This window comes from Oryctolagus cuniculus, chromosome 16 (genome assembly GCF_051225735.1).
Source record: "Oryctolagus cuniculus isolate XC-2025 breed Fujian yellow rabbit chromosome 16, ASM5122573v1, whole genome shotgun sequence".
NCBI classification, from domain to species: domain Eukaryota; kingdom Metazoa; phylum Chordata; class Mammalia; order Lagomorpha; family Leporidae; genus Oryctolagus; species Oryctolagus cuniculus.
Genome location: NC_142882.1, coordinates 64565698 through 64580111, shown reverse-complemented (window position 1 = coordinate 64580111; position 14414 = coordinate 64565698). Strand labels below are relative to the sequence as shown.

General features: G+C 42.1%; 1 pseudogene; it reads right to left on the bottom strand.

The window, feature by feature from the left end:
• Positions 1-2917: 2917 nt before the first annotated feature.
• LOC100342449 (putative G protein-coupled receptor 141) lies at positions 2918-3848 on the bottom strand (annotated as a pseudogene).
• Positions 3849-14414: the final 10566 nt, after the last annotated feature.

The window sequence follows — 14414 nt, the reverse complement described above, 5'->3', positions numbered from 1 at the left end:
GACAGCTTTTATTTTAAGCCAGAAAAGACAGGCCTAAGGGTAGGAGAATGAAACTATTCATGGAATTTAGATTCTTCCGCCTTCCTGTATGCCGCCTAGCCCCTAAGTTGCTCAAATGCACCAATAAAATGCATAAATTCAGGTAATTGCCATATAAGGAATAAGAAACTCGCCTATGTGTGTAGTGCCCTATGTACTTGTTTACTCAAGTGCATAAAAATGCTGGCAGGGAGGGGCGGGGCTTCTTGCCTCAGCACTGCACTACGTCGTCGTGTGTGCCAGTAAGAGCCCCAACTGGCTGGTAATAAAATCCTCTTGCTGTTGTATCCGGCCTGGCTTTTGTGAGTTGTTTTGGGGAGGGTCTCAAACCAGACACAACAATCTCACTTACGTGGCTGTTAGGAGACTTTAATTCTTTGCTACATGAGCTACATGGGCTGCTTATTATATGAAACCTCCTTCAGAACGAAGCAGTTGAAGTGAGAAAAAGAGTGGCCAAGATGGAAGCCACAGGGGCCAGTATTGTGGTGAAGTGGGCTGAGCTACTTCGCCGGCACCCCATAGGAGCATCGCTTATTGTCCCGCCGCTCCTCTTCCCATCCAGCTCTCTGCTATGGCCAGGGAAAGCAGTGGAGGATGGCCCAGGTGCTTGGGCCCCTGCACCCATGTGGGAAACTTGGAAGAAGCTCTTGGCTCCTGGCTTTGGATTGGCAGCTCTGGCTGTTGCGGCCATCTGGGGAGTGAACCAATGGGTGAAAGACCTCTCTCTCTCTCTCTCTCTCTCTCTCTCTCTCTACCTCTACCTCTCAGATAAATAAATAAAGTCTTAAAAAAAAGATGGAAGCTACAGACTTTTTGTAACCTAACTTTGGAAAGAACATTCTATTTCTCAGCCCTATTCTAATCACAAGAAACCAATGAAGAGGGAGGAGATTACACCGGAGTGTGAAAACTGGGAGGCAGGGATCATTGGAGGCCCTTTTGGAGGCTGCCTGCCCTATTAAAAAACAAAACTCATTGAATCCAATGCATTAGTCAGTGAGTGCTAAATCCTGACTATAATTAATTGTAATCTTAATGTGATTCTTAAGAATGTCATACCTTCTCCAAAATTGATTACATGTATTTTAAGTACACTGTTATTCATCTTGTTTTGAGACAACAGGTTTATAAAATAGTTCTACTTTAGTGTTTTGAAGGTTAAACAACAATGGTAATACTAACAAAAAACACTTTATAAGCAAAAATAGCAGTGAAAAATCCATTTAATTATTGATTGAACAATAGATTAAATAAAGACATACAGCATACATCAACACGGATGTCATATTTGTTTATGGATCAACATTTTGTGGGATTTTGGAACTGCATTAAAAATTTCTACCAAAAACATGTCACTGAATTGGAAAAGTGAAATAATATAATTCTGAGTTCCACATACCAGGCCCTCTGCTAGTATTTAACAGTGTTGCCATAGTTCAGCCTCACCAAAGCCCATGAAACAGGAAACTGGGGCTCAGAGGTTGTAAATACCTCACCTGAATTCTGTACACACTAAACACAGTTTGAACCCCTATTTCCAGATCACTCCAAAACTCCTTGGCATAAACTCTGCTCTTTTGCTAACTCCTATGGTTCAACAAATAGCAGTCTCATAGGTAGCATCATTATAAGCAAAGTATCACTGCACCTCAATTTCTGTATCGTGTAAGTAGCATTAAAGTTGGTTGTCTTGATTGTTCCCATAAGTTTAGCTGAAACCAATGTTAATTTTAATTATGTATTCTACCTGACTTGACATATCATGCAGACTCCTACAGTCCCAAAGTTTAGTCTCTAATAAGATCTATTGACGTGGTTAGACTAAGTCCAACTGCTTTACACATTTTGTAATTGCTTTTCCTGCTCAGTGGATCAGTGTTTGGGAAGGTGAACCTGAGAGGTGATCTCAGCTCCCTGGGTACCTATTGTCTTAATCAGAATCAAAACACATCAATGGCCAATCACTCCTGAGTTTCCTCTAGCACTCTTGACTTTTCTATCTGAGCTAATGCTTTCCTCCAGATACTGAGACCAAAAGTTGTATCTTTACTGGAAATCCATAATTTTTCAAGAGACAGCTATCTCGGGTTGATCCTAGTTAAATAAATGATGGCTTTTCTAGATGTCAGTTTATCTACAGAATCCCTTCCTTTGGGGTTCTCTGGATTTTGAAGAACAATAATTTGTAGATAGAAGGAAAGAACCTTCTAGGATCAAAACCAATGTCTGGAGCGTATAGGGAAACCAGCCCTGACTTGTATTTAGCTGAAGTAAGTTACTGAACGAAAGCAAAAGTAGTTGCTGAGTCTGGAAAGCATGATCTAGGCAGCTTGTATAAGGCTAAGAGACAACGTGTTGAATGCTAAAGACAGAACAGGTGACGGCTCTCTACGTAGAGGGGAATAATCAGTCATCACCACCTTGGTGTGGAACTATTTTGAGGACAATGATGAGAAGAATATTTGAAAAAATTTTGAAATCATGGCAACATTCATTCCTATTTTTTTTTTTTTTTGACAGGCAGAGTGGACAGTGAGAGAGAGAGACAGAGAGAAAGGTCTTCCTTTTCCATTGGTTCACCCCACAATGGCCACCGCGGCCGGTGCGTTGCGGCCGGTGCGTTGCGGCCGGCGCACCGCGCTGATCCGAAGCTGGGAGCCAGGTGCTTCTCCTGGTCTCTCATGCAGGTGCAGGGCCCAAGCACTTGGGCCATCCTCCGCTGCACTCCCGGGCCATAGCAGAGAGCTGGACTGGAAGAGGGGCAACCGGGACAGAATCCGGCGCCCTGACCAGGACTAGAACCCGGTGTGCCTGTGCCACAGGTGGAGGATTAGCCTATTGAGCTGCGGCACCAGCCAATTCCTATTATTTTTTTTTATAATGGTGCAGAAACTGACTACAAAGTAAGCATCATGGGAAGGCTTAGTGGATAACTCCACCTATGAAACATAGCATATCCAGGCAACAGACAGTGGTCAAGGCAACACAAATTTCATTATAAAGAACTAGCTCAGCACTTTCTCTCTCTGAATAATTTTGAATAAAATGCACGCGGAATGCATGGTGGGGTATGAAGCAGACAACAATAACTAGGAGGAAGAAGAAACTCTTAATTTGGGCTCTATACTCTTGATGGGTCCACATGTCAGGCCAAAGAGCCTTTATCAGCTGAATGAGAACAGCCATTTGTATCAGAAAGAGGGCCACAACTGTCGTTATCATGATGACAATCATAGAGTAATTCATAATAATGAATTCCTTGCGATTGAGGTCTTTGTAGAATTCAAAGCATCATTGCTCTGAGTAACTCGGATCTGTGCCATATTGTAAAAAAAAAAAAAAAAATTGGTAAAAAAAATGAGAGTACCCATCACCCAGATGATTGTGCTTAAAACTATGGCGTGATACTTTTGTAACTGCTGCATTTGGAGTTTTTTAAAATAGATGAGCAATCGGAGTATGACAATAGTTACATAAAAAACAAAGGTTAAGTACATGTGACCATATATGACACTGCTAACCACTCTGCAAGTAAAAGATCCAAGCTCCCAGACGACTAAGACATAATATCTGAGGCGAAATGGAAGGCTGACCAGGATGGAGTGCAGCACCATGATGTTAAAGACGATTGTGACAATCATTGATTGGCTTTTCCTTTTTATCATCATGCATGACATCATAACAGTTCCAGTAGTACCTCCCAGCAAAACCACACTGTAGAGTGTAATCAGAATGGTCCTACAATGTGTGTTGCAAGGGACCACGAAAGGGTCCTAGGTGTTAGTGAGGTTAGTTGTATTAATCATCTCCATGTTTTGTCACGAAGAGGTTAGAAGAACACACAGCCCTAAATAAAAAAGGTTTCACAAGATTATAATGGATATATTGAAGCTATATAGCAGCTGCGATTCATAGTATATGTATATATATATATGAATTTTTCAATCCCAATTATTTACAAACTTTAAATAATGTACCAAAAAAATTTCTAGAGATTCCACTCACCCAAATCTACTGAAGAGACAGAGAGAATGCAATAATACAATAAGGACTGGTGCTCTGGCATAGTGGGTAAAGCTGTGCGTGCAGTGCCGGCATCCCATATGGGTGCTAGTTCAAGTCCCGGCTGCTCCACTTCTGATCCAGCTCTCTGCTTTGGCCTGGGAAAGCAGTGGAGGATGGCTCAAGTGCTTGGTCCCCTGCACCCTTGTAGAAAGACCGAGAGGAAGCTCCTGTCTCCTGGCTTTGGAATTGGCTCAGCTCCAGCTGTTGCAGTCATTTGAAGAGTGAACCAGCAGATACAAGACCCACACCCCTCGCCCTTGTTTATTCCCCAAATGCCCACTACAGCCCAGGCTGCGACAGGTTCTAGTCAGGAGCCCAGAATTCAATCAGTGTCTCACACGTGGGTGGCAGGGACCCACATACTTGTGCCATAAAATGCTGCCTCCCAGAGAACTAGAATCATTGGCAGGGAGCTGGAATCAGGAATGGAGCTAGAACTCGAACTCAGGTACCCGGACATGGGTCATACATATCCCAAGTAGCATCTTCAGCACTGCCCGAATGCCTGCCCTGCTGTAAAACTTTCAGGGACAGTTATTCTGAAGCAGAAGAACAGAGCATGGGCAACCTGCCATCTTGCAAATGAGTCATTTCACTGTCATTTCACTGCTCAATGACCCAACTTGAGTCACTTGGGCTTCATGGATCTCTAGCTACGAGATGCAAACAATTGTACCGGCAGCAGTACAGTGTTATAGAAAAATTGGAGTTGGAATGATAGAAACAGCTTTATAACAAATGCCACTTAAATGTGATTCTTAAGGTAAAAAAGAATATGACAGCATTTACTTCTTTCTTCTTAAGCTAAGTAGGGGCAGGTATGTAGTTACATTACATAAAATTGTTTTGCTGATGTATCAATAGGTATTTGATAAATCTCTCACTATTTGAAAGCACAAAAACTTTTCCTTCCTTTGTTCTGACAGCACAAGACCAAGGCATTAGCAGCTCAAGCTTCTATATCTATCTGGGAGGATCTCTGTTGTGTTCCTGCCCACTTGGCTGGGTACAGAGCTGGATCTCTTGTATCTGAGAAAGAATTTATTCCATAGTGAAAGAATAAATATCTTACTTTTCTTCTGCTGCTGTGGAATCTTTTTGGAGAAAATAAATAAATATTTTGCTAGTGAAAAATTTTCTTGGACCTGGGATATTTACTCCTGTCAGTAAGGTTTTACTGTAACTTAAACATGTAATCGCAATTTGCATAACAATATAAATTTCATGTGTTAAATTATGTTTTTTTTTTTTTTTTTGACAGGCAGAGTGGACAGTGAGAGAGAGAGACAGAGAGAAAGGTCTTCCTTTGCCGTTGGTTCACCCTCCAATGGCTGCCGCGGCTGGCGCGCTGCGGCCGGCGCACCGCGCTGATCCGATGGCAGGAGCCAGGAGCTAGGTGCTTTTCCTGGTCTCCCATGGGGTGCAGGGCCCAAGCACCTGGGCCATCCTCCACTGCACTCCCTGGCCATAGCAGAGAGCTGGCCTGGAAGAGGGGCCACCGGGACAGAATCCGGCGCCCCAACCGGGACTAGAACCCGGTGTGCCGGCGCCGCTAGGCGGAGGATTAGCCTAGTGAGCCGCGGCGCCGGCCAAATTATGTATTTTAATAAAGTGAACGCCTACAAAAATATCACAGTTAACTTTTTGAATGAAGCTGAACAGTTCAATATGATTTTATGAACAGCAAATATATTATCTTATCTTTAAAATTCTGGCCATCCTCAAATTCACATAGATAAGATTTGAGTCTGAAATTATTCTAAAGCAGTGAAAACCTAAGTTATTTATAAGTTCCACAGATTAAATACATGCATTTTATAAGGCAACTCGATATTTGGAAACAGAGAGGAAGCAAAGTCACTCACTAGCTGGTTAATCGTGGGACAGACATCTAAGTCTAAGATGGTCTCTTCAACTGCAGAAATGTAAATAATAATATCTACTTTGTAAGATTTTTTTGATAAATAAGTCATATTGCATCTACAAAGAACTGAACAGATTCTCTGACAAACTACAGGTCATCAAAGTGTCAATGTCATTTCTCCTTTGGTAACATTACAAATATATACAGTGTTGCTTTGTGTGTTCAGTTGCTTCTCAGAGTATTTCTACAAATGTTCAAATTCACAGGGAAGCTAGAAGTTAACTGATCATTTTTCTTTGTCCTCAAGATCTTACTCTTGTGACCATACCACCATTTCTTTCTTTTTATTTTTTAATTTTTATTTAATGCATACATTTTCCATATATACAACTTTAGGAATACAGTGGTTCTTTTCCCCATACCCTCCGACCCACTCCCATCCCACCTCCCATTCCCTTTCTCATCTCCTTCATTATGGCTAATTTTTAGTATTACTTTATATACAGAGGGCTAACTCCATGCTAGTCATAGACTTCAACAATTTGCCCCCACGCCTACAGACAACATATAGAGTACAGTTTGGGGAGAGAATTTGCAGTCGATTTTCATATTACAATTCAATAGGGACAGATGTCCTACCTGGGGAGCAAGAGCACAGTGACTACTGTTGTTCCTTCAACAATTAACACTCTTTTTTATGACATCAGTGATCATCCGAGGTTCTTGTCATGGGCTGCCAAGGCTATGGAAGCCTTTTGCGACCACAGACTCGTCGGTATTTGGACACGGCCATAAGCAAAGTGGATGCTCTCTTCTCCCTTCAGAGAAGAGCATATCATCATCTCTAACATCATCCTACAAAAGCCTATAGTGCCTAGATATTTCTTTGCTCATTAAAATCAAATACTGAGCTTTCTAGACATGCATTTAACCCAGAAACAAATGGCTGTGCAAAAACTTACTTGCTCTTTTCTTTTTGTGATTTGCTTTTGGTAGAAGACTCAAGGTACTGTGGTCATTTGTTGATCTATATCAGAGCAGGCGATAAGAACAACTTGCTAGAACCAGGATTCTACCAGCCAGCACAGCCGTGTGAAACCATGTTGTGAATGATGAACTGAACAGATAGCTCAGATCTTAAACCAAAGTCTCAAAATTAAACAGTCAACCGTCTGGGCCACAAGCAGATATTTATCTCTGCAGTTTCAAAATTATTCCAGTAAGTAAAGACTTTCATTTTTCACTATCAATGACTTATTAGCAGGAATTTTTCATACTCAAAAGAAAACTTCAACATTCTTCCAATGTCGTTTCCATTGTATTTGCATGTATTGCTCAAAATGTTTCACCCTCAGGATAAGAAGCTCAGAGGGAAGTGCTTTCTGTGACACCCGCATATTCTGAGCAGTAAGCTCAAATATTTGTATCATTCCCAGTTTCCAAACCTGGCTGTCCCTCATCGTAGGAGCCATTTGGAGACAAAGGTCTCTTGAAACTAGACTCTCCCCTGACGTAACTAAAACAAAAGGGTTCATTCTTCTAAAAACTATTTAATTTTCTTATATCAACCTCCTCATTTTCTGACCTGGCTTCACAGTCTTATTTAGCTGTACTGAGATGTCAAGGTGTAATTTTAACGAATACAACATAAAGACTTAAGGGGGATGAGTGTTGCGTCTAGCCATTAAGACACCTGTGTTCCATATTGGAGCGCCTGGGTTCAACTCCTGGCTCCGGCTCCTGACTCCAGCTTCCTGCCAGTGCAGCGGTGGTGTCTTTATTAGATGGATTCCTGCTATCCATGAAGGACACCTGCATTCAGTTCCCAGCTCTGAGTTCGACCCCCAGTCCAACCCTTGCCATTGTATACATTTGGGGAGTGAACCAGGGCATGAGAACTCACCTGCTTTCTCTCCCTCCCTTCTCCTTCTCTCTGTGTCTGCCTTTCAAATAAATTAAATAAAATAAAAAGACTTAAGGGGCCAGCGTGTCTTCAACAGTTGTAGGCAAACCCAGGCTCAAGTGGTATTACTGTTCAGACACAGGAATTCTAAAGAACCCAAACTTTATCCCCTGTAATGCAAGTTCATCATGGTTCACAGTTAGGTACTAACTGATAAAATTCTCATTTGCTTTGGAAAGGAGTGAGATTCATCCCAACCTGTGCCATCTGCTACATGATCATCCAACAGTGCTTGTGGCCACAAAGATATAAAAAAATATAATCTAAATGTAATGGAGCCATATGCTTAATTATTTCAAGAAAAATTCTCAATTAAAAATAAGATTTCAACTCTTATTATGAAAATCAAATATACCAACTCAATGTAGCTGGCAAATTTTCTTATGGAACCAGTTCTTTAAGCAGTTTTAAATATCTCTCCTTAAATTAATTTAGAAACACAAAATTTGGGTTATAGGCCTGGACATGGGCATATTATCTGACAGTCCTTATTTTTTCAGATAAAATGTGTTCCTAGAATCTGCAGGATAAAATACGTTCCCATAGAAACCATGCTATATTTAGGGTTGCTCGTCTGATGAAGGACAAACTGGGAAATAAGTTAGATGTGACCAGCAGTAGAGCAAGGAAATGAAAACTCAAGTATAATTCTGAACTATTGCCAGCACACAATTTAGTTGTTCATGTTGATGACATAAGGATTTCAACGTACTAAAATGTGTATTTGTAATACAGAGAGAAGCAGGCATGTGTTCCAGCTTTTTCCCACTCTGCTCTTTTTCCCTGAGAAGTGCCAATACCTTAAAGACAGTCAACAAATCCTTAATATAAGTAAATATCTTTACTCCAGTCGAGTATAACGTCCTTATTTAACACGCGAATCCCCCACAATTCACAGACTTTAGGAAATTACCACGAGGCCACAGGGCTATTGAGCACACAAATAAGGATGAAAACCACCATCATCGCCCACGTCTTCACTTTCACTACACCAGGATGCTCACGCTGGGAGGGATTTGAGTTAGTCTCTGGCAGACACATGCACAATGTTCGCTTAACTGTGCCATTTCTCTTTCTGGAATCTTATTTCTGGAATGGATCCAAACCTTTAAATAGAATTATATTTTAAAATTCTAGAAAATTAAAATTCCTCTGTAAATATGCTTCCTTTTCCCCTCCTCTAATCTGTAAGGACATGAACAGTGATCATTAGCCTAAACTAGTTTCAGAAGATAAAGTCAATCTGTCCTCAGCGGGCCCTGCCTGGAAGCAGATGCTGTCAGAGATGCCCCCTTCTCCTAGTCCAGTGGAGGAGCCTTTGAGATAGCCGGGAGCGGACACCTCTGCCCCAAAAGAATGGGATAGGTGTGATTTGCCTTCTGCAGAGTTGTGAAATTGCGAGTATGACATATCCTTAGGAAAGACGTAACAGAATCTGTAGCTGCTAATTTCCAAACCTGTTGACACCCACAAGTTATTAACCAAGTCTTTGGCATGCCAACCTGAGTACTTCTTTTGATCTAGAACGCCCAGAAGCTAAGCCTAACTTGATGCTAGAGGTAGCATCTGGGACTTCAACCTCTTCCCAAGCTAAGTACCTGCATTTTTATTCCTTCGTCATTCATCTCCCTGTGTGTGTGTGTGGGTGGGTGGGTGTGGGTGTGGGTGTGGGTGTGGGTGTGATTCTGTCTCGCTTTCTCTCAGATGTAGCAGAATTTCCTTCCATGGAGACATGAGATTGGAAGGAAAGGATTCAGAGTGATTGTGTCACCTCTTCCCTCCATGTCACAGGTGAAAGATGGAGACCAGGAGGACCTTCTTCTCCTCCTCACTCCCCCTCAGAGGAGCCCTGCCATCCAGAGCAGCCTTTCAGAGCTTCTGTAGGGGCCTATCCAACAGCAACATCAAACAAAGTTCTTCATGGAATTTATGTTTTAATAAAGATAAAATCTGAAAATAACAAAACCACAGTTGGCACAAAAAGTCTTCGATGCCTGAAAGCCACAGTTACTAGTCTTCAAAACTTACAATGTGCACCATGTCTTAGAATATTCTCTACACCTAATAAAAGGATAAATGATTCTAAGTAAAGCAACAGCAACTGATTTTAGACATTAAGAAAAGCTCTCTAGCGAAGGCAAAGATTTATGTCTGCCTGCGATGCCTTCCGTAAAATACTCAACCTTCATTCTAACATGCCTTGCTTCATCTCTCAGGTTTCTGTTTGGTCCTGGAGTACCCCCTGGTCTTTGTGGACTGGGTCCATTACACCTGCCTGGAGCTCTTTTCTCACTCCCACGTGAGGTCGCCATTTGTCACCGTATCATCAGTACTGATGTCACCTCCCTGGAGAAGCCAGTAGTTGTGATTTCCACAGCATTAGGAAACTACCAGGAAGCATCGTATTTCACTGTTGGAGTTCATTCTCTTCATTTTTGTTGCCTAGCTATTTTGTGTCACTTTATAGTCTGTCTTCTCTTCCACTGAGATATTCTTTTTCTAGTTTCACAAAGCACTTAGTCTCTGGCCTTTTAAAAGAGGGCAAACAGGACACCCACCCCGCCTCGTCACTCAAAGCCTGTGTCAGCATAAACAGGTTTGATAACTAGTAGTTGCTAATATATTTATCCCTTCCTAAAGACATATTTCACAACTGTGTCACTTACAGTTATTTCCCAGTGCCCAGAATAGCTCCTGGAACACAGGAGGGCACTACCAATAGTTTGTGAAAAAAATAGAAAGCTAACTTTATATTGGCGCAAAAATTTTTGAAATCCGTGCATAGTTTTTTTTTCACAACATGTGTTTCCATGAAATTTTTAAAGACTCTGAATTTGTTAAATTGATTCAATATTTTGAATAAATATACAACTATACATGATTTTCTAAGAGACGCTGTGGACTCATTTTTCTTCTGGAGATAATGATTTAATCATTTGAAACCTCATATCAAGCTTTCTGGGCCCAGGGTCGAATGGCAAAGCTGGAACTGACCTTAAAGAGACTTTATCCGATCTACGAGCATCACTTTATGGGGAAGGAACTGAGCCCAGAGAGGCAGCCTGAGGAACGGGAAGAGAAGACCTGGCTGGAGACTTTCAGTCCATCCCTCTTTGAGTGGCACCACTGACCATGGACCGAGGCGGCGATCTCAAAGCCACTACAGCCGTATCTTCCCCCATATTCTTTTTTTTTTTTTTTTTTTGACAAGCAGAGTGGACAGTGAGAGAGAGAGAGAGAAAGGTCTTCCTTTTGCCATTGGTTCACCCTCCAATGGCCACAGCAGCCAGCGCGCTGCGGCCGGCGCACCACGCTGATCCGAAGGCAGGAGCCAGGTGCTTCTCCTGGTCTCCCATGGGGTGTAGGGCCCAAGGACTTGGGCCATCCTCCACTGCACTCCCGGGCCACAGCAGTGAGCTGGCCTGGAAGAGGGGCAACCGGGACAGAATCCGGCGCCCCAACCGGGACTAGAACCTGGGGTGCCGGCGCCGCAAGGCGGAGGATTAGCCTATTGAGCCACGGCACCGGCCCTTCCCCCATATTCTAAGAGATCTTATCTGTCTCCTTTACAGAGAGCCGAGTCTCTGAATACTTTGGAAGCATCCCAGAGCACAGGTACATTCAATCAAGAATGAAGAAACATTTTGTTCAACATAGACTTTTCCTTTGGTCTTCTCTTTTGTCTTGGTTCTCTAGATGTTTTGTGCAAATCATCTCTTGTGCCTTAGGGTACCGATCTGACTTTAGTAAAGAAAAAGTAGGTTACCTCTTTGGAGGTTATTGTACATTGTGGTTTAATTTTTTCCTGTTTTTATTCTATTTTCTATAAAAGGAAGACACTAATTTCTTCAGACCACAGAAAAAGAGCTGATGACTTTATGACCACATGTTACACACAAAGTTGAAGAATGAGATGTGGCTCAGATCAACAAATTACACTCAACTGTTTTATGAAATGATAATTATCTCAGAATGCTGACATCCCTGGGGATCTCAGTCAAGATAGGGTTCACGGGGCAGACGTTTGGCACAGCAGCTTAAGTTCCTGCTTGGTTTGTCTCATTTCACAGGACCTAATTTCAAGTCCAGGCTACTCTGCTTCTGACTTACCTTCCTGTTGATGGGCACAATGGGAGGCAGCAGATGGTGGCTCAGATGTGTAGGTCCCTGTCACACACATGGGAAACCCAGATGGAGTTTCAGGCTCCTGGATTTGGCCTGGCACAGTCCTGGGTGTTACGGGCATTAGGGACTGAACCTGTAGACAGATGGAAGATCTCTCTGTCTTTCATCTTCCCTTTCAAAAAACTAAAATAAATAAACAAATGATTTACAAGCTATGATTAACAATGAATATTGTTAATGTGACAAGGAGAACATAGTAAAAATGAACAGAAAAAGCCTTCATCAGGATACAATGGTATCCAGAAGCTGTGCTATCAGACACATCTATCTGCCGTTATATTGCTTTAAAAATTAACTTTTCAGAATAGTATTTTTCAAGCATTACTGTACTTATGAACCAGTCTAGTGATCTTGTTAAGATCAGATTCTGATTCAGGAGGTCTGGGGTGGGGTCTGAGATCTGGCATGTCTAAGTGACACAAGCTTCTGGTCCACAGGCCACACTTTGTAGAGCAAGACCCTGCAGTATGTTGTCCAATATGGTAGCCATTTGCAAGATGTGGCTATTTCAGCTGATTTAAATTAAACCATTCACCTCCTCCGTCACATGAGTCACCCTGCGGAGACTCAGTGACAGAAGGCTCCATTGAATCATTTACTACGGAAAACACAGCCATAAAACAATCCTAGTCCCTGTGAGCGCATCTCATCTCTTTTCTAGCTAATGCCACCAGTTTATACTTGTATTTGGAGAATAGCTAAACTTGGTCTGGGAAGCATGTGTGTTGGGAGGGAGCCATGGGCTGAAGAGAATCAAGGAGCAGAAGTGTTAAGGAATCCAAAGAATTAGATCTCAAGAAGGGTGTGGTCAACAGAGCCAAGTATCACTGGGGAGAAAAAGAAACTAAGGTTTGAAAACCGTCCATTGGCTGTGAAGGGCCAGGTGGTAAAAGAGGACAGTAGTAGGATCAAACAGAGGCTCATAAAGATGGAAACTCTTGGCTCATTCATGTGATGAAACTCAAAAATGCCTGTCCTGGGTTCCAGAGAAGAAGGCCATGGGGGTAGATTGGTTTTGATTCCTCAAGTCAATACGGACCCCTCAGTGACCTCATCTGTGCTTTGACAGTTCAAAGAACTCAACTTCATACTGTTAGCCATCAAAGATTTCAGAATCTCTTGTCCTCAGGAGCAGATCTCAGCCTTCAAAGACACCTCACATTTTCTTCTGGCTAAGTGGAAAAATAATTACTTTGTCTTTATTACACCAGTGGCTACAAGACTCCTTGCTCTTTTGCAGGCTTTCGTTAGGATGAAGAACAATTTCGCTAATCGCTTTTTACTCAAAATCTCGCCAGACCCTTAAAAACAAGCCCTGTTTTCAGGGAGAGGCCGAGTCCTTATGGGATTTTACCAATCAAAATCTGACACCTTGTTCAGAGCGTGAAAAGCAGTTTTAATTAGGTGCACAGGACAGCTTCTTTCTAAAGGAAATAAAACTTCTTCAAATTACATTAATTGCCCTATTATTAGTAAATAGGAAAAAAAAAGAACACAAAAGCTTATAGAACTCAGTGATGGGCAAGGCTGATTACATTTTCCCACTGCTGCAGCACAAAAGCCCACTCCAGAGAATGGCATGCATCACATGCCCAGGCAGACGAGATTTAATTTCCCCCGGGGTAGTGCAGGACTTGGACACTCTCAGAATATTGCTTTCTAGATTGCTCCAAATTGCTACCAGACCATTGCATCACTGCCTTATGCGGTGGCACCACACACACACACACACACACACACACAACAAAAATAAGCAAAAGACTCTTGGGACAAGTGAGTCAACTGGAATTCGGATTCAGATGTCTGGCTTTGGGAAAGCTTCAGAACAATTGAATCCCTTTATTTTTAAAATAGGCAGCATATAATTTTTTCTCTGTCCTAAGAGGTTTCTTTTCTTTCTCTTCTTTTCTTTTCTCTTCTCTTCTTTTTTTTCTTTTCTTTTCTTTTCTTTTCTTTTCTTTTCTTTTTTAAAAGAGGAACAAATCACAAAACAGACAGGTACACCAAATGTGTTTTGATTTTTTAAGCTAGCTGGGCAGTGTTGACCTAGCTCATGCCCCAAACATTCATTAGGTTTGTGGTTAGGGTGTTTCTTTTTAAAAAAAAGGCTTTATTTACTTATTTGAGAGGTAGAGTTACAGACAGTGAGGGGGAGAGATAGAAAGAAAGGTCTTCTGTTTGCTGGTTCACTTCCCAAATGGCCACAACAGCTGGAGCTGAGCTGATCCAAAGCCAGGAGCCAGGAGCTTCTTCCAGGTCTCCCATGTGGGTACAGGGGCCCAAGCGCTTGTACTA